The sequence below is a fragment of the Manis javanica genome, chromosome 12 (genome assembly GCF_040802235.1).
Source record: "Manis javanica isolate MJ-LG chromosome 12, MJ_LKY, whole genome shotgun sequence".
NCBI lineage: Eukaryota > Metazoa > Chordata > Mammalia > Pholidota > Manidae > Manis > Manis javanica.
Window position 1 is genome coordinate 59,411,139 of NC_133167.1, and position 20,917 is coordinate 59,432,055.

General features: G+C 41.5%; 1 protein-coding gene across 7 annotated transcripts in view; it reads left to right on the forward strand.

Annotated features, from left to right (window-relative positions):
• The window catches only part of WIPF1 (WAS/WASL interacting protein family member 1), a 125,779-nt gene that overhangs the window by 66,675 nt on the left and 38,187 nt on the right, over nt 1-20,917 (forward strand). The window contains exon 1 of one of the 7 annotated variants that reach the window (XM_073218670.1): nt 18,199-18,589. The exons of the other annotated variants lie outside the window; for them this stretch is intronic. The gene's annotated coding sequence lies outside the window, so the exon portion shown is untranslated. Of the gene's footprint in view, nt 1-18,198; nt 18,590-20,917 lie in introns of those variants that run through there. 7 annotated transcript variants of the gene reach the window in all.

The following is a 20,917-nucleotide window of genomic DNA, read 5'->3' on the forward strand; positions in this document are numbered from 1 at the left end:
GTGAGTGTCCGTCCGCTCCATGATTCCTGGCTCATGCTTCTGAGACAAGGAGGTGCCTGAGTGCCTGGTGTGAGCAGGTTCTCACGCCCAGCCAGCCCACAGTGTGCTCTCTAGCCTGAAGACCGGCTGCTCTTGGGCCGGGGTGCTCTCATCCCATCTCCCTGGCTGCGGTGGGTCCAGCAGCCTTTGGTTTCAAAGGGGGAATGTAGGCACAAAGGAAGCTCTTTTAAATACGGAATTTTAAATTGTTCTGAAAAAGAGAACCCATAGAATAAAGAAAGGGTAAAAAAAATTTTTTTTAACACTTTTGAAGAGAAAAGTTGACTTTTGAAATTTTCTACCCAGCATGCCAATTCATTTTCTAAGGCTCATTAGTTACTGTTAAGATCTACAAAGGAAATCATGTGACTAAGAACTGTGGAAATGACAGGAGCCCTCAGAGGCCTTTGTCGAGCCCCTGTCTCACTAGACCATGCCCTTCCACCTCCGCATCAGTTTTGGTTGCCTTGTCTATTTCCCGGTACGTCAGTCAATTCTTTCCCTGCCATGGGCCAGCCAAGAAACAAAATATGGTGTATAAACTGTACACAAAGATGGCAACAGGCCTTCTAATTATTTTCTAGAACTGAATGATACCTTTCAGAAAGCTCTTATGGAGGACATTAGCATCACATTGGTCATGTGATGCTAATGTCCTACTTCTTTCACTGTCACTGCCATGGACCTGTGTCTTTTCATCACTCCCTGTGTCTTCAAGGTGACCAGAACAACATTTGACCCCCCTGGAAGTCAACTGTTGCACCTAAGTCAAGTCTGATAGAAATGGCTGCTTGCTCCGTCCGAACCCTGTAGCCCCACATGAAGGAGACAGCAGGAAACAGTAGATGCACCTTTAGGGGGGTCAGTGATCACAGGCTGTGTAAAATCATTGTTCTGTCCGGGCGTCTCTTTTCCAGATGCCTATGATTTGGCGTTTCTTCTGTCCAGAAAATAGCACTGGAAACAATGAATGGAAATCATTCTATCCCTTATTACCCAATGTGTTTTTTCCAGAGCAGTCCAGAAGGTTATGTTGAGTTCTATGGGCTGCAGAGGCTTGCTGACTGGGGTACCACCTAGAAAGACATGGCAAAACTACAGAGCTTAGAGCTGCCCTTGTGAGGCTGCTGGGCTGAGACAAAATCTCTGTTTCCTGTGCCCAGCTTAAATGTTGTGGCCAACTCTTGAAGAAGGAAAAGAATCATTTAAAGAATTTTAATTGTCCCCACATGTGATCTGGGTACTAAATATTTTGAACCAAAAATCTCACTACCCAGTTGAAGGTCAGTGACACACATTTCTGATATTAAAGGTCAATCACTCTTTCCTGTCTTCCTCTCACAAAAATGAAAATAAAATGAATAGGTCTTCAGCCATGAGATGAATTTTCTCGAATGATGAAAACCAAAGGGCTTTTGGGGGATTCCTTATCCCTATTAGCAATGAAGATCTCAAAACAGCAATACAAAACCAGGATTGAAAAAAACACTGACTTTTGCTGACACATCTGAAAATCTTCTCAAATAAAAATTATTTGAAAATAAGAATAAGGATCTTTTTAAGATTTTGGTATCAATTGACATCTGTTCTCTTAGGAAAGTAGCTGCTTTTACAGAAATTTCCAAGTGGTTTTCAAAACCAGATATGACATGATCTTTGTTGCTGATGTGTTCACTTGATTTGAAGAATATTTTTAAATGCCCCAAAGTAGAAAATCAGTATCAATCATTTTAAAGATTGTACATGTATTTCAGCCCAAGATTGATGAAAGGAGGGACTATTTTAGGGGTTCTGCTCCTAAGCTCTGTAAGGACAACCTTGTGGAAGGAAGCCTGTGGAAAGGCGTCAGCAGTGGAGAGACTGATCCCACTGGTTGCTGTAGAAAGTGCATCAGACTTGCTATTCCAGCACTGGTCTGGACTGCTCTGGAAAAAACACATGGGTGTAACTTCATGGGGGGAAAGGTATGAAGTGCTCTTAGATGCATGTAATGCTGTGTCTGAGGCCATATGGGGCAGAGTATCTTGTTATTCCATCCTGACCCCAGGATGGACAACCCTGCCCTTTCATCCCTTTTGGCACAAAACAAAATCACTAGGTTCTTGCCGACCTTCAGTTTTCCTGCATGTGTGTGTAGCTGTGGCCAAGCTAAACCCATCTCTTGGGTTTCTTTTGAGTTGAAATTAGCTGAGCTGTCTGTTTCCTCTGAGCCATATACAGATGCTTTTTGAACTATCTTTGTGTTTGAGGGATGTTTTTTTTCATGGTATCAGCACACCACTTCCTCTAAGTTATTACTTTGAAACAGTTTTGCAGAAGGAGATATTCCTGCTGGCTGCCAGCCTAGCCCAGGAAAGTGGTGACTGCGGGATGACAGCCAGCCTTTGCTACTGCATTTCATGTTTGTGCAGGACTTCATGTGACAATTTCTCACCCACTAATTTTGGCAGATAGGGTTGGTTGTCACCTTGCTTAACAGTAGAAAACTGCGTTCTATTGGTATCAGGCATTGGCTCCCCTGTTTGTATGATACCCACAGGTTAGGCCAAAACAATGTCCTCAGATGACTCTTTGCCTGCTTTCTTTTTTTTTTTTTGCCTTTTTTTTTTTTTTTTTGCCTGCTCTTTCTCCCTGAGAATTCAGTGGAACCCTTTGTGGATTTCTACCTTATCTTTGATTCCAGATTCTCTGATCCTGTTAAATTTTAGAAACTGAGGAAGGGCACTTTTAACTTTCCTCTTATTATATTTTAAATAATTTTAGCAATAAATGACCTTTGAATACCTTTAAACTTTGGTATACAAACATATACAATGCTTTTATTAGAATGTTTTATAATTATTATTCCTTTCTTCATAAATTCATGAATTTCTTTTATTCACCAAGGTGCTATTTTATAGTATCTCAGTAGTAAATGCTATACTGCTAAGTGCTTTCATACTTGCCTTAAGGAAAATAGTACTAGAAATTCAAACTATATGACCATAATAGGTTTATACTGACTTTTATATTCCCAAATGTATGTATTAAAAGACTGATTGAACATTTATCAAATTCCGATTTTATTTTTTGAAAGTATAACTGCTTTTTTGTTGCTGGGGAAAGGATTTTCCTTTTCCACTTTAGGAAAAGCACCACTGAGTTGACCCATTTCTTTGATGGGCTTTATTTTTGTAGAAGCCCAAATTCTAGCAAACAGTAACAGGTACCAATTACTTCCCTGAGTAATATATTGTACTAGCCTGACTTCTACATTGTTTTTGAGCATGTTAGGGGTGGAATTGCATTATCATTTTAAAGCTGAATTTTTAAGACTGATGATATGCATGTCACAGTAATTTTTAATAAATCTGGGGTAGAATATGTGTTGCTGTTCTCTTTTGCTTAAACCTGTACATGTTTCTTATGCCTGTAAAGATTTTGAGATGGCTTACCTTTGTGTATCTCAGCCATTTTTGAGAAACTGTCATCTATATTTTCAAGATAGGATGAGGGGAAAAAGCAAGAGAAGAAACCCTTGTCTCCACATTTGTGCAGCTAGAGGTGAAGAGATTTCATTAGATGCTGCTAGTGAAGAATATTAGAAATATGTCTCCATAGAGTGTTTTGCCCTAGGTATCAGTAAATCTTGGATGAATAGAAAGTTTTATGTACAGCAGTACTTTGGAAAACACAGTTTCACAGCAGTGACCTTCAGATTGGTTTTCCATGAATTCCCTGTGTCCGGTGTAGAGCTCAGTCCTGCTGAAGCTTAGTTTGACTTTTGGCATTCCTACTGTGTCAGAGTGCTGTCATTGTGTTGCGGAACAGGCATAATGATAGGAATCATGGTTTGTTTTCTCCCATGCTTGGAGAAATCAAATCATGCCTGATGGCCTGTTTTTTTCTCAATTATGTGCCACCGCTGAAAATATTCACAGACCATTACTGTTCTTCTATTTACTTCTCAACCACTGGAATAAAGCAGCCTTAAGAATAAGCACCATCCCACGTGGGGGAGAGCACCCCAAAGGGCTTTTGGACATTTTCTTAGTGCACAGAAGAGAAGTCCTGCCTTCTGGAGGATTTGGGGACAAGTGGCTTCCCATCCTCCTACTGGAACTAGAACCTAGTGATCCACAGTGAGCCTCTCTGGGTGAAAAGAATACAAGGCAGTGAGCATAAGATCGATTTACTAATGCCTATTTCTCCTTAATTTTTAGGAAAAACTGTATTCTTAGGAAGTTTCTGGGGCATTTTTTCCTGAGTTTGTTTTCACTGAGTCTAGTGGTACTGCAATTGCACAAAAATGCAGAGGCACTCGTGAATGAGAAGGGGGACCAGCACAAATTGAGTGGATCAATGTCAGCTTTTTGAAATAGGCCAAAGTAAATTTGAAAATTAGTCATAGAATAATATAAAATGGAGACTGAAATTACTAGCACCCAGTTTTTCTTCAAATACCGAATAGAGTAAACTCTTCATTCTTCCATTGCATTGAGTTAATCCCTCTGGAAAGAAAAAGAGCTCCTCTACCTGCCATGTTCCCTCCTTTACCAAGTACCACTAACTGGGGAGAAGCTTAGCTCACTGAGTAATAGTAATGACAGCTGGCACTGTTGAATGTTTAGTCTGCACCAGGCACTTCACCCCAAATCATCTGCCTTATTCACGTAGATTTACCGACCATTTTCTTGGTCCAGGAGGGACCTGTAGGAAGTGACGAACAGCCCTGGACTTCGGAAGACATAGGTGGAGGGGAGACCAGAGGATGTCATTCTAGCCCATGTCCTCAGGTGCATCATCGAGGCAACTAGGAGTGATCAAGTTAACCGTGAATGATCTATGCTCAGAAAGAGGTTTATATTGCCAAGTTTTCAGTCATTAAAAAATTTTTTGAAATTAAGTTTTACTTTTTCCAAAATATTTGCATAATGGCTAATAAAGATGGCAAAGATAAGCAAGGAGGCGTGGTTGCTCATTAGGCCACCTAAAGTACTCCTCAGTTCCTGGGGACTTCAGTCTTGTGAAAAATGGATAGAATAAGGTGACTCAGGGTCATCAAAGTTGTTTTCTATATTCAGACTTTAGAAGTTTACATGTGTGTAACATAAATCAAAGCATTCTTACTTCTTACTTCTGCCTTTGAGGCAGGATGAACAATGGTTAAAATGTGCCTGGCTGTCCTGCTTCCACCTCCGGATGAAGGATGAAATGATGGAATAAAATGGTGAACATTCTCATAGGCTGCACAGAATTAGCCATAGTTGCAATCTAAGAGAATCCTTCTGTAAATGTACATCTGGTGGGAATGGATGCAGGTCTTGATGTGTGAAAAGTGCATTATAATCACACAGAAATGTTTCTGCTGTCCACCCAGTCTCCCAATGGTTAGAACATTTTACTATCTCTTGAAAATTCATGGAGCTTTTAAGTAATCTTTAGGTCAAAAGCGGAATAAATAGGGAAAAGACTACAACCCTAAACTGAAAAACAGTCCAGAAAGCAACCTAAGTATCCATCAATAGATGAATGGGTAAAGAAGATGTGGTACATATACAAAATGTAATATTTACCTGTAAGAAGAAAAGAAATCTTCCCATTTACAACAACATGGATGGGTCTAGAAGGTATTATGCTCAGTAAATAAGCCAAGCGGAGAAAGAAATAACAAATGATTTCACTTACTTGTGAAGTATGAAAACAAAGTAAAACAGAAGGAACAAAATAGCAGTAGACTCACAGACACCAAAAAGGGACGAGTAGTTACCAAAAGGGAGGGGATTACAACAATTAGCAACCACATTATAGCTTGGTCATGGGGATGGCAGTACAGCACAGAGAATACTGTTAATGATTCTGTAACATCTTGCTACACTGATGGACAGTGGCAGTACTGGAGGGTGTAAGGACTTGATAGTATGGGTGAATGTTGAACCACTGTGTTGTGTATTTGAAACTACCATAAGATTGTATATCAATGATACTTTAATTTAAAAAAAACAGTCCAGATAGCACAATTATAGAGGAAGACATGCTAATAATGGGAAAGACAGTGAATATGTGAAATATTGTCAACCTCACTGACAACCAAAGAAGTGACAGTCAATGCACACTGCCTGTACACACAGTTTTTCATCTATCCAATTGGCAGATTTTGAAAAGTGATAATACACATATTGAAAAGAAGTGAAATGGGTGCTTGTAGGAATACGAATGCTACAGTTCTGAGAAAACAGCAAGAGCTTTACAACAGAAACCTTCATCTCTTCTATTCGAGTAACTGCACTGTAATAAATTTATCCTAAGGAAATAAACTGAAGTGACCGCAAACACATACAACTTTATTAGTCAGAGTAGGTTTGGAATAATGAAATTAGATGCAATTCAAACATTTTAACAGTGAAAAATATTTACATAGGTAACAGGCACCCACAAAAAAAAATGCAACTGTTAATATTTTGTTAGAAGAATATATAATAATATGGGGAAATGAAAGGAGGTAGAAGTATTTATATACAGTATGATCTCATTTTAGATACAGAGAGGAGAAAAACTAGAAATTCCAAAATGTTAACTGTTTTTCTCTGAGTGCTAATAGGTCATTCAAAAAATTATATTACATATATTTTCTAAACTTTTCCAGGCAGGACTATTTAATGAGAAAAATATAAATTGAAGGAAGAAAACTATAAAAAGTGGGAGAAACTTCAAGAAGTTAATCCCAAACAGTGTGATTGTACTATATAGTGTCTCCTTCCAACCAAATGTCTTCTTTTATCCCAACAAAAAATCCACTTATCCAACATCATTTGAGTTAACAACTCCTCTGTCTTTTGAAATAAAAGGCAGCAACTTGATTTCCTCCCTGCACCTCGATGAGGTCATCTTACCCTGTGGAAAGGAATTATGACCTTACCTACAGGTAAGAAGTAACTTTGAGCCAGGAGCCCCTTAGGGTCATGAGTGGGGTCACAGAAAGTCTGGGGTCGGCGAGGGATGGAGGGTGGGGGTCAAGACTAAGGCCGGAGCACATGGGAGAATAATGAGCCCTTCTTCCCTCTGCCACCACTAAGTCTTTTCCTTTCAAGACCTGGAACTGAAGTTTCAACTTAGTGACATGCATTTGTGGGCTGGACTGGCAGCATGCCGTCAAGTATCTTTGTGTAGAAATGGTTCTCAAATAGAAGTGACAGTCCCCCAGGGAGTTTGGAGCACTGAACATTATATTAGAGGTGGCCTGAGTCAGCCCCTCTGCCAGCAGTGATTTTGTGAGTCTACTCTGTATGAGATTAGATGAACTGGGCTGAACACCTTGACTGGCAAAATGGGGGATAAATATATTTCGCTTCTTTCTTATCATCAACTCAGGGTAGAGAATTTTGTCTGTTTGATCACTGTAATATTCCCAACACTAACACAGTCCTGGGCACATGATAGATTCTAAGTCTTTGCCAAGTGACTGCTCTGCACAGGAGCCCTGGTGATGTCACTGCTCGGAAGGGGGCTGTGCAGTAGAGGCACACAGAGAGGGTGAGCAGGTAGAATATCCTAGAAAATATTTTTATTTCTAGAAAGCAACCTACTGTTTTGTGTGTTTTTCTTTCTGGCTGGAGAAGATTGGTTGAGAGATTGAGTGCAGGGCCAGGTCAGAGGGGGGAAGGCAGTCATGGTGGGAGCTCAGGTTGGAGAAGCTCATCTGGAAGAAGGCAGCTGTGCTGACAGACAAGGGCCGTGGCCAGGCCTGCGAGGGGCTGGTGGCTGAAATGGAGGGCATGTTGGCAGGTTATTCTTGACCTTAGCCATGGTGCTCAGGCAGCTACTTACTTGCCTTGCGTGGATGTAACTGCCGCCCCAAAGCCAAGAGTAACATGCAGTTCTCGGTTGGGTTCTGTTTAGTTGTTCAGTTTAGTTTAGTTTTTATATTTTTTTAGTGGTGGTAGGGGTAAAGCAGAGAGATACCTTGTAGATTTTTTTTTTTAACTCTGTCCATTTATCTTCCTGGCTTATAAAACATAAACCACGTGTGGTTTTTAATACCTCAAATCTTTGAAGTTTGTTATTCTCAAATTTGTCAACTTTCAAATGTAGCCATGGTTGCTTTTTACATCAGTTGAATATTCTGTTGGAATGGTTCTGAAGCAGAATGAAATAGTCCAAGGCTGAATCAAGCAGCTTCCATGTGGCAGGGCGGGAATCATTTAGTCAGTACCGAGCAGAGGAAAAAGAAACCACATGTACACCTTGTGATCTGACCCTTTCTAAATTCTGTTGCCCCTGCACCTATTGTTCTGCAGTTGAGGGAACAATGTATGTGCATTTGGTACAGTAGAAGCCGCTTTCTGTCATTTCTCCCATGACCTGGTAGGGCAGCCATCCCTGGAGACAACCTAAAAGTGTTTTTCTGATAGTCTGTTCTCCCAGCCATTTGGAGAAGCCAGTGCAGCCAAATAAGAGGAGAAAGTTCATGGAGTAGCATGATTGCCTGGGAATCCAGGGTCCTTGGAGCAGAACCAGTCCTGTTTCCCCAAGCCACTGAGAGAAGCAGGGGCTGCTAAGACACAGGAGAAAGAAGTGGGCATTTGTGATCTATTTGGAAACAAAGTGGGAAACTCCCTTGCAGGATTAGGTGAACAGCTCTGGGCTCCTTTCTCCATGTGCCAGGCTGGGTGGGCAGAGTCATCACATGTCGTACACAGCTAAACGGAGCTCAGGCCCATGCAAACGTCTGGCCAGCACCAGAAGTAGCGGCTCTCAGCTTTGTCTGACCCCTGCCTGCTTTTAATAATAGTACTTTCTAATGCCGATCCCTTAACAAGCTTCAGGGAACCTTCATCAATCTGACCTCACATATAATTCCCCCCCAAATCCAAATAACTTTGATTTGTAAGTGATCAATACAACTCATTAACAGAATGAATTGAGTGGCAGGGTATTTGCATCTATGCCTGTAATCATGGTGAACAGGACAGCTGTTAAGTTCAGACTAACTTGGGTAAGAGTTACAGATTTAAATACTGCAAATGGCAAGGTCTTTGGGCACATGGTTTTCTAGAAGGTGTGAACAAAAATATGAGCAAGAGATAGTATTTCATTTATATGACAGTTGCATTACTGGGAAATTTGGGGGCTTATGTAACAGTGCAATAATTACTTTGAGTGTATATATAAAATGTAGTTAAAAGTCTAGGCTCAATAACTGTAAACAATTTTTTCACCTAAATCAATCTCCAAAAGGACATTTGAAGATTGTGTAGGACAATTCTTTGAGTGGGACAGTTTGGTACATTGCAGGCCACCTACCATCCCTGGTCCCCAGGTCTGATTCCCAAGGGGCCCCCCTTTTTTTATACCCACAAATGCCTCCATTTCCTGTCCACATCAGAGTAGTTGGGGCTGCCTCGTCCAGGTAGCAGCTACACCGGGCAGGACTGACTTCTGTGCAGTGAGGAGGCCCCCAGGGGAAGTCTTGGGTCACTGAGCCCTCCTGCAGTGTTCAGATGGATGATGTCAGACCCAAAGGTGCAGAGCTATAGAGACCCTTGCTTCCTGAATACTCCAGGGAATGGCTTTCATGTCTATATGGTTGTCCTTCAGTGAGAGACACTGAGTAACCATATAGCTGGAGAGAAGACTGAATAAGGAATGGTTGTCCTCACCCTAGAAATACTTGTAAAGACCCCATCCTGGTCTTTGACACCTAATAATTAGCAACCAGAAGGAGCGCTCAGCTATCTGTATGTCAGTAGCTTCTCCCTGGGTGTGTGCACAAGTGTATACCTGGCAGGATGTGAAAATGGGGCTTTTCACCAGTTTGCCCCTTGAGTTGTAAGAAACTTCTATTTTCACATGGGTTTTTCTCTAAGGGCCACTTGGATGTTGGTGACAACTGGGAAAATTTTTGCATTTTAATTAAATTATAAGATAAGACAATGCTTTCAAAAGGAACATGAATGGGCTTTCCATATGTGAAAGCATTTTTCTCTCAAAGAAATGAAGTTAGTGATGTTCCAACCTCAACATTTGCTGCTGTTGTTTGCTGAGTATAAAACTGGCAAATTGTCAATGTGGAGAGATGAGGTTCCCCATTGTGTCCTCAGATCCTAGTATATCCAGCATTTCATCCTTGGGAGCATAAAATACAGATTGGTTGTATATGAATATATGATTCCATTATAGGGATTTTCTTTCTAGATAGTCCTGGGGTCTCTTCCTTCTCCATTTCTCTTTCCAAGCTAGTCACCTCACCATTTTCTAATTAAAGTGAGAGACCCTGTCTGATCCCAATACTGGCGGAGAGCCCTTCTTGAGAAAGAGCATTGTGTTGGCAGGTCCCCATGTTGTCTTTTTAAATGGCTGCCTCATGTCACTACATGTCAGGAGAAGCAAAAGCCTCCCAGGTCTCTTTGGAGGAATTAATCCAGCGCATCTGTGCTCCACCCTGGCACTTGCCTACTAGGTCCAAGCCTGTGGCAGCTGACTCACAACCCCAGGTTAAATGAAGGATGAAAGTAAACTTGGAGGTGGAAGCTCTTGAAATCCATTTGCCAATGTCTTCCAAAACTCTGATACAGCAGATACTCATCTAAGCCACTGGGAGACACTGCCCTCATGGAGCTCCTCTCAAGTTGGAGGACCAGACCCTGAATGCGGTGAGGGAGCAAGCTACTTAACCAGGAGAAAAGTGTCAGCACAAAAGCCCTAAGATAAAGGGATGGGGGAGGGTGGTGGGAGAGGAAGTTCGTGAAGTAGAGGGCAAGGAAAGGAGTGTTGGATCACTGGGGCCCTTGCGAGGCATGCAGGGACTTTAGATTTTACTTGGTCTGCAAGGGAAAGCCGCTGAGGCTTTGGGTCTTTGACTGTCTTCTGAGGCCCCAGTTTGAAGGTGTATTATATATAGTGTCTCTCAGCTGAGGATTTAAACTTTAGTAGGATTGTCAGCATAAGACTTCAGAAAGAAGCCAGTTTTGGTTTTTACTTCTACTGGCCACAAACCCAAGAATACCTAGTCAATGCCCTGTTTCAAGAAATGGCTCCAAGCAGGATGAACTCCTCCTAGCCCTGCAGCTGTAACCCAGAGGTGGCTCTGGGTGACCCCGAGGCAGCCCAAGACTTTGCCAGGACTGATGCTGGTTGTCTGTTAAGTGTCATCCAGGCATCCTACCAAGGAGAAGGATAAGACCTGGCTCCTTCCCACCAGGCCCTCACTCTCCGGAGTTGTGCTGTCCAGTATGATAGTGGCTCCTGAGCACTTGTTGCCAGTAGTAAAATACACACCTGTTTTTGAAGATTTACTGTCAAAAAAAAAGGATGCAAAATACCCAATAAATTTTTATTGTGAATACATGGTATAATGATAATATTTTTGAAATAGTGTGTTAAATAAAATATATTACTACAATTTCCCTTTTTTCCCCTCTTTTTAATGTAGCCAGTAGAAAATACAGAAGTGCACATATGGGTCAAATTTTATTTCTACTGCACAGTACTAATCTAGAAGGAGGGTTTTTTTTTGTTCTTTGGCTCGTTGGTTGGAATTTTGATTTTTAATTTTTTTGCCATTAATAAGGTCTAAGATTTTGAGAGTTTAATGCCTTTTTGGAAGAACTACTTGGATTCTAAACAATATGAGGGAGCCCTCAGTCTCTCTCCCATTTCATCCAGGAGCTAAAAACAACATTTTGAGAAACGAAAGGTAACTTCCCTAGCCCCCAGGTCTGAAATAGATATAATAGAGTGAGCAAACCTCTTAACAGCCTCTAGTGGATGAAGAAAGAAATGAGCCTCAAGTTATTTTTATTTTAATTCTAAATCTTTTTATTGCGGGAACATGTCAAATGTAGATGGAAAAACTAGCCAGAACTTTATAACAAACTGCCTTGATCTCCTGCACCCAGCTTCAAGAATGATCATCTCAAGCCAATTTTGTTTCATTTCTACCCCTACCCACTTTTCCTGTTTTCCACTTTACTTTCAGGCAAACCCAGACACCATATCATTCCATCCATAAATATTTCAGTATGTATATCCAAAAATTTGAGGATTCTTAGTAAAAAAAAAAGAAAAAAAGAAAAAAAGAAACCAACATAACCTCAATTAACATTATCACACCTAAAAATTGGCAGAATCTAAATATTATTAAATATTGCTCAGTATTCAAATTTCTGCTTGCCATTTGTTTGAACCAGGATCCAAAGAACACCCACATGTTGCCCCTGCTTGAGTATCCCTATGCCTCAGGCTCCGACCATGGCTCCCCCGTTGCACGGGCTCCATGCTCAGCCTTGCTAGGTTTCCAGTGTGGCTGTAACAACCTCCAGCCCCAGCCCCACACTTGTTAGGAAAGTCTCATTGCATCTCCTTGGGCAGAAGTAGTCATGTCATCATCCTGAACCAGTCACTGCAGCCAGGGAGCCACAGGGGGTCCGCCTGGCCAGAGCTGGTCATTCTCCATTCCTATCGTCCGGATAGAGTTAGTCCAGCTGAAGTCTGAAGAGCAAAGGAGTGGAAGACCAGGAATGCAAAAGCAAGACGAACAAACAAGAGTGGATCTCTCTCTCCTCCAGTCTGAGGCTGTTACTATTATTGAGGGGAATGGACAGCCCAGCCACAGCAGAGGTAAACTCTCTACCTATCCACCAAGTGCACACATACCTTCCCACACGTACAGCTTCAAAAATGACCCCACAGAATAAAGTGCACTCTCAGAGAGACAGCTAATCCAAGTCCAAGTCCAGCACCAAGTCCGAGCTCTCCACAGTCTAGCAGTCAGCTCCGGATGTAGTGTCTTGTGTCCAGTGGCTAAACTGCAAGTTTGACACCCAGTATACGATGGTGGAGCCAGAACAGGAGATGGGTTTGGGGATGAAACATCCATCTGGGACAGGAGGAAATGCAAGCTTGGTCCCCAGTCTGCAGCACGTCTTGCAGCCCACCAAGTGGCTCTGCGGCCTTGGCTGTGGCTCAGGAGCCCTGCTCAGCCAGTGGCTCGCCCGGCCTCTGCTCTCCAGGAGCTACTCCCCATCTGCCAGCTTCCAGAGCCTGGTCAGAGAGCAGAGCTGCGCCTGCTCCACGGCCTGCTTCCTGTTCCGGCTTCAGGGACTCGGGATGGCCTCAGCATTTGGGCAGTCATGAAATGCTTCTAGTCTTGGGCTTTATCTTGTAGTACAATGCCCTTAAAAACTTGGTAGCTTCCCCAGACCCTGCACTCGTGGACTAGTGACCAAAACTCAAGATTACTGTGCTGAGTCACAGTATTTGAATGTGGAACCAGGCCTAGGCACTCTGTCTCCTAGCAAATGAATCATGCTCCACTTCCCAATGTTCTGGCCTCTACCTTGGTCTCTGATTAGGTACAATTTGAAATAATGTCCCAAGGTGGTGAAACCACTAATAATCTACTCCTTGCTCCTGAGATGGATCCCAGTATATAACCATAAAAATAACTAGCTTTTTGCTTAGAAGAGAGAGCATAAGAGAATGTCTTTGGAGGGGTAACAGGGACTCTGGCTTCTACTATGTTCCAAATATATTTCCTGATATGGTTCTTATGTTCTGACCCTACTCTGTCTAATGTTCGCATAGCATAAATCCCCAGGTTATTTGACTCTCACCATCCTGGTTGCAGATCACAGGCAAAAAAAAGAAAGTTCTTTATTAACAAAAGAACATTCTTTATTTCTTCTCTCTGTGCTTCCAGTCAGTTCCAGTCTAAGTTTATCTCTCTCCTGTGAATCTTCCTAAAAGCTGCAAGAAATAGCACACACAGACATTCTAAATTTTTTCTCTGAATCCTTTAATGGTGCACCATAAGTAGGCTCCTGGTCTCAGACCCAGGATTCAATAGGAGGCAGCATTGCCAGCAATATTTCCATCACATAACAAGGATTGCCAATGTCCTCACCCAGGAGAGCTGTGCTATCCTTCACCCAACCTTAAATCAGTCAGTTTTAGAGTTAGTCACATTCAATACTACTGCTTGTGCTCATTCCTGTTCCACTTAGGAGTGTTGGTATTGCAGTGATAGAAAACCTGACCACATTAGCAACACAGAGAATTTATTTGCTAGTTGTAAATTTAAAGCCCCGGAACAGGACTAGGCTCAGTTGCAGATGGATTCAGCCAACAAGTCAGTGGCCCGTCCTTCTCCTCCCCCAATGCCTCGCTTGTTGGTCTCAGTTTCAGGCTCCTTGCGGCCATACCAGCCCCTACACCCTCCAGGGCTCAACTTCAGCCTGTGGGATGAGTTCTTGCCTCTGGCCACAGTTCCCTTTGATTCTGATGAGGTCACAAGGCCATGACCAAAAAAGTCTCTGAGGCCGAGGGATGCAAGGCTGTGCTTGGCCAGCCCTGCATCACCTGCTGTTCTGCATCTGCGCTGGGAGTGAATGCCTCTGGACTCCTGGGGCTGACAGCAAGGGAGGGAGGCTTTTCCGAACAATACCTGAAGGGCGTCATTCTAAGTAGGGTGAATGGATGCTGAGCTGCCCAAGTATACAGGAATTACTGCAGATTTTCCCCCAAGTAAAATGATTACCGATTTATATTAACAACAGGGCATAGAATAGTACAAAACTTGTTTTAATCTCTCTGTTTCTGAGATTATTTTTAAATGATCAGCCCTTTATGTAACTGTACTACTAATTTTATGGGAAAGAGGGAAACTCCCTTGTTTCTGCTCTTTTACATCACATAATTCCCATATATTAACATTTTGAAAGTATAATTCCTCTTACAAAAAACAGGTACATTTAATTTGGCACTGTTTTTTTCTCCCTAAAAAGATACAAATTAAGGGAGGCGTTTTGCTGTTGAAGAAGGTATTTTGAAATTGAGACAACACAGTATCCTAAAACATCTTTCCACTACCAGGGCAAATACTATAGTCTAACAGGTAGTCATGGAAACACATCTTGAAAAATGAGAATTATAAGAAACCAATCTTGTCATATTTTATGTATGTCACGTTGCCCTGACTCAGTCTAGGTTGATGCAGGGTCACTACAAGAAGGTTACTGGATGATTTATTTACTGCTTTTCCAAGACTGGTGAGATAGGCACTCTTTTATAATCTTCTGTCCGCTCTTAGGTTTTTCTCTCTGTAGACTGATGTGGAGGATTCTTTACACATTAGTTTGGTCCGCTAGTGTGCTGATTATTGTTTTAATCTATCATTAAACCCGGACTGGTCTTTGTATTGAATGCAGGTGTAGACATTTAACATTCTCTTGGAGTCAGCTGTGATTGCACTGGCCTGGGTCCTGGCCTTGGATTCCAGTGAGGGCCCCAACAGCGTATTTGATGTGTGTCTCAGCTTTGTCCCTGTACGTCACTACCTTCCCCCATCCCTCTTCCTTCTGCCTCTTACACTTATAGAAAGGAATTAAGTGAAACCCTCCTTCTGAACTTAAAATGAGGCTTATTTGGTAAGGGCACTGGACCAGGCTTCTGGCACCAGCTCAGCTGCTGACCATGTGTGATATGAGCAGCTCACTTAGCCTCTTTGGACGTGGATCTCTGTAGTCTCATTCAGCCTTAAAATTCTTTATTTTAAGAAGGTTTCCTGATCTGGGCACACCTTATGATGAAGGACATCCAACACCTGTATGCCACCCCTTGCAGAGGGGGGCCTCCTAGGCCCTGCAACCAGCCATGAGGCTGGAATGGAACTCTCCCCCACCCACCACATGGCCTCTCCCTTGCCTCCTCCTTTTCCTGCCTTGTCTCCCTTATTTTTTATTTCTTCCCCTTCCTTTCTGATTGAATTTTTGTTTGTTTTCCACTTTCTTGGCCCGTTTTTCTCTCCCCACTGCCCAATGACAGAAGCCACTGCGTAAGATGGCACACAACTGCCCAGCCTCTCAGTGGGGTGAAGGGCTTAGCTATTGATCTGTGGCATCCCTTTAACTTATGCCTTCCCAAGAAGAGGGTTCAAGTCTAGTCCTAGCATCCATTATTTACTACTTCAGAGGGAACAATCTTAAACTCTCAGGAAAATGTTATATTATATTAGAATTTTGTGAAATTACTGATTTCTTTTTCATTCAACAAGCAATATTTATTGAGCATCTTCCAAGTGTCAGGTGCTGTTCTAGGTGCTAAGGTGACAGCAGGAAAGAAGGTCCCTGCTCTCATGGAGCTTGCATTGTAGTAGAGACACAAGTAAATAAGCCATGAAAGAAATGAAAAAGTTAAGTGGTGACATGTGCTATGCATAATTTCTTTGTCATGAGGGAGGCATTTTATTGGCAGCTGAAGAATAAGAAGGAACCAGGAGATGAGTATACTACGGGAGAGGGCTTACAAGTGTCAGACCCCGATATGCAAATGAGCTTGGTGCATTTAAGGAACAGAAAAGGTTGGAAGGTAAATTAGCAAGAGCGTGTGTTACTTGAGATGAGGTCGGAGGGTAAGGGACAGGCCAGATAGTGTGAGTTCTTATGGGCCTAGGGAAAGAATTTGGACTTTTTAAAGTGAAATGAGAAGCCACTGGAGGGTTTTAAGCAGGGAAGAATATTATCTGATTTCTGTCCTATGATGCATAGTAGACACCTCATAAATGTGTTCAAAGTTGACCACACACAGGTTTTCATTAAAGATGAAATAGACCCAAACTCTAGGCAATTACTCCTTTGCATGTCTCAAGGGATCTGACATGCTTCAGGAGCTTCTAAGTGACATACTCCCTTCTAACTGAACTGTCCTCAGTGGGTAGGAATAGCCATGAACTGTGCATGTGCTGAATAGGTGCATGTGTGCTAGTGTGTATTTGGAGTGCTTTACTTTGAGAACTTCAGAATAATTCTGAAAATACACAGAGAAATCATCATATTGGCCATGTTCTCATTATAGACTTAACTATAGTTAGACTTCCGCAAAGACCCACCCAGCCATTTACTTGGTAGTTTTCCTGAGGTCCGTCAATGGGGAAGGATATGATAGCTGCAGGCCCCCACTTTGGTCCAACTGCATATCTATGTTTATTTATTTATTCATATATTAAGTTGCCCTTTGGACTCCAGACCCCCAATTAGGCAAGATGGATACAGTAACATGCTCAAGTGGCTCCAGGTAGAGGACGCTGGGTCACTAATCCCATGCTCTACTTCCAGGAATTCTGCCATTACAGAACCTTACAAAACTCTGCTCTTGCAGCTACATTCATATCTCAAAGAATTTAGAGTCTGAAAGAAACTTAGACATCAGCTATCCCCAGCACTCCACAGTAGCAGCACTTCCAGTATTTCAAGTAGGACTGTCCTGAGCATCATAGTAAATTTCACAGTCCTGGCTCCACAGGTGATTCCTGCAGGCCCCTGCCCCCACTATTCCAGGCCAGCGTCCCCCACCCCCAACTAAAAATGCCTCCACACACTTCCAGTAACCTCCTGAATGGAGAACTACTGGTCTGTCCAACTCTATATTTTACAGGTGAGGGAATATTAGGCAGCTTGTGGTCTTGTCATGACTTTTTCTTCTGAAACCAGCAGAATCAGGACCTGAAGTCCACATTTTACAATTAAGTTAATTTCTGAAATATGCCTCTGTTTTTCATTCTTTCAACTGATACCATGTACTCAGTAATGCTGGAAATTTAAGTCTGAACCTTTCAGATAGGTCAATAAAAAATTGCAAGCATTTTCAGCTTGTTTATATATAGTTCACAGTTTTGCTATATTTTCTACATATAGTCTGTGCACCTCTTAGAGTCCTTTAATAATGAGAAATCTGACTTTCTCCTTTTGCACTCATTATACCTCTGTGCTTTTATCAAGCATCTTTTGGGAGAGTTATTGTTACCCATTAGGTATGGAGAATGGAACATTCTGGCATAAAAAGCTCTGAATCTTCATATGACTTCAGTTATATATCATTTATCCTGACTTGGGCACCCAAATCACATTTCAAAACTCATTTGCCTTCATATCCCTGATCAGATCTCTTCACCTGCATTTGTGACGTTCTGCCTGTGTGCTTGAATTCTCTGTAAATGAGGAAGATTCACTCACCCTAATTGTTAGTTGAGAGCTTTTAGGTCTTGAGTGACTCTTTTCCTTAATACTAAATGGTATGGTCAATATTGAGAGTGATACTTTCAATGGGATGTTCCTGAAGCAATCTCAGGTTCTGTGAAAGTTATTTTTGCGGAGGTGTGTAGATTAAAGTTGGGTTGTTAATGGGGTGGAGATCCTGGTCTTCTCTTGTCACTGTATCCAACAGATATGTTACACCAAGGAAGGGCAACATTTACTTTTTTTAATTTAGAGTTTTTTTCCTTGCTTCTTAAATAAAACCAATCTAGTTTCTTTCTCTGCAGCAAAGGAGGAAGGAACAAACAACAAATTAATCAGACAGGAAGTGAATAACCACAGAAGGACTTCTGCCTCTGACTCAGTATGTCACATTTAACAAGAGGCCAGAGCTTTTCCAAAATGGTTGCCCCAAAACGACCCCACATTTGCATTAGAAGATGATGCCGTTTTCAGGGACGGTTGTAACTCTGGGTTCATATCTCGCTTATTCTCTGTCTGCCTGTGTCCCTGATCATGCCTTACTACACTATCCTCTAAAGGTAAGAAAAATTACATGCAAATTAAATGTATGTCTTATCAGCTAGAGGGAAGAACTAAGTGGCTCTTAATTGGCCATAGTATGTTCAGGCAAAGTTTAATTTTTCAGTAGAAGACCATATGATCGATTCCTGTTGGACAGGATTCTAGTTTCACCACTGTGGTGATTGTGGGCAATTCATAACTTGTGTTTTGAGCCAAAATGTAAGCAAGATTTACAGTAGAATTTTTCCTGACCACTGGACATGTCTGGATACACAGGAATTTTTTTTCCCATTTAATATGGGGGTTTGTGTAGGTGAGTATATCCTTTCGGTGTATGGTGGAGTTGTCCACAAAACTGCCTTTGAATTTCACTTCAGCCAGTAACAGTAGTGCCTTTAAAGTAAAGGGAGTCATTGGAAGCTTCAAGGGAAAGTGCCGTGGAACTAAGCTGTTGCCATTTGATTGCTACAGACATGTTACTGTAGCTCACATCCCAAACAACCACTTCTAAGCCAAGTCCTTTATTGTTTAAGAAGACAATTTGTCTTTTGAATCTTTCTATGCAAAGCCCTGACAGTGCAGTGCACAGCTACTGTTGCTAATCAAATTCTGTAGCATTTGTTGTAACTATTTACATTTAATAGGATTCATATTTTGGCACAAAATAATTGTAATTTTAAAATTTCAGGCCATGTACCCAGAGACCTACAGAGCAGAATTAAGGAAACATTTTTATATTCCTCCAATTTTTTTCTCTGGGGCCCGTAGGAAAAAGCAACTTGGCTTGTATTCCTTTTTCCCTGTGGAGAAATGTAAAATAAGGTTTTAAAATATTAAGAAGGCAAATACAACTTTAGTCAGTAAACACAAGTTCTTTTAAATAATTCAGTGGCATAGCTAGTATATTTAGTAGAAAATGGAGAAGTGTTAAAATTAAGGAAATGCTGCAGGAAGATCCTAATTAAGAAAGTAGAACAACCTGGTACAGAGGATGATAGGTGGAAAGGCAGGAGAAAGACAGGACAGTGAGAGGAAAATGAGAAGCCTGGGAAAGGTTGTGAGGTCAGTGCACGTGGAAACCATACCCTTACTATGCATTCACTTGAATCATGGGTCTTCAGTGTTACGTGTTAGCTTCATGAAGTGATGTAGCTGCTGAACCGGAACACCATCTGGTCAAAACTCTTCCTTTTATAGTCTAAAGAGGTTTATATGATGTCTCTAAAGTTAGTTGGGGTTTCTAATGCTCTTTGAAAAGTTCATTCATGTGTTAATTGTTCACAGCTCTTCAATTACTTTAGTATCTAAACTCTTAAGGCTTACTCATACTCTGGATGAGCTGCAATATTCACAGAACACCGCATGGTGAAAATTATTCCCTGAGGTCCAGCAGCAGTTTCACCCTGGTCACTGATGAAATCAAATTCTAGATCTGGCCTAGTGACTGGAAGGTCCCCAACCCATGCTAAGAAATGGAAGAGGAAGTCAACTTCCTAATTGCTAGACCTTTCAAGTTTTATGTCCTTTTAAAGTCTTAGCATTTCATGAACACATCATTTACTTTGAAGATTCTGATTGCTTAAATTGTGACACATTTCTGCTTTAAGTTTTGACTCATTTTTGTTTTTCCAGACTGTCATCATACATTTATTTCTTCCTGGAAAGAGCATTTCCCCTGGACTATCTTAAATATCTATCTATATTTTTCAGCCCTCACCCCTGAAAATTAAAACTGAAGGAAATACTAGACTAAGAAATGCCTTAATTAGTATGTTTATCTGAGAAATTTAAAATGCACCTTATACACACCTCCCTTCACCATTCATTTGTAGTACAGAGGTTTGCATGGGTGGACATGTGGGCTAAGGTTTAAATCAACTCATGGTTTCTCTTTCTCATGGTTAAATAGGGAGAAAGACAGTAACATTTACTGAGCACTTACTATGTGTTAGGGTCCTCACTTTGGTTTATTTTATTTTTTAAAAAATGGCTCATACTCATTAAGTACTTGTCTCACTGAACTCTTGAATAGCCCTACTGAGGTGCCCTTATCCCCAATGCACTGTGGGAACTGGACTTAGAGGCTAAGTAATTTGCCCAAGGTCGCCTAACAACAAATGTGGAGGAAGTTTCCTGCAATTTCAAGAGCTTTCTTCTTAAGTGCAAGTTTAGAGACAATGAGATGTCCTTTTCCAGTCCTGAGAATCTAGGATTATACAAATACTTTGTTTTAAATGTCACAGCAACAGTAAATATCTTTAAAGCAAATAATCTCAAGTAAGACATTTTCCTTTCTAAGTCTTTTGACCTTTTCAGAAGTAAATTTTGTGATACTTCTGCTTATG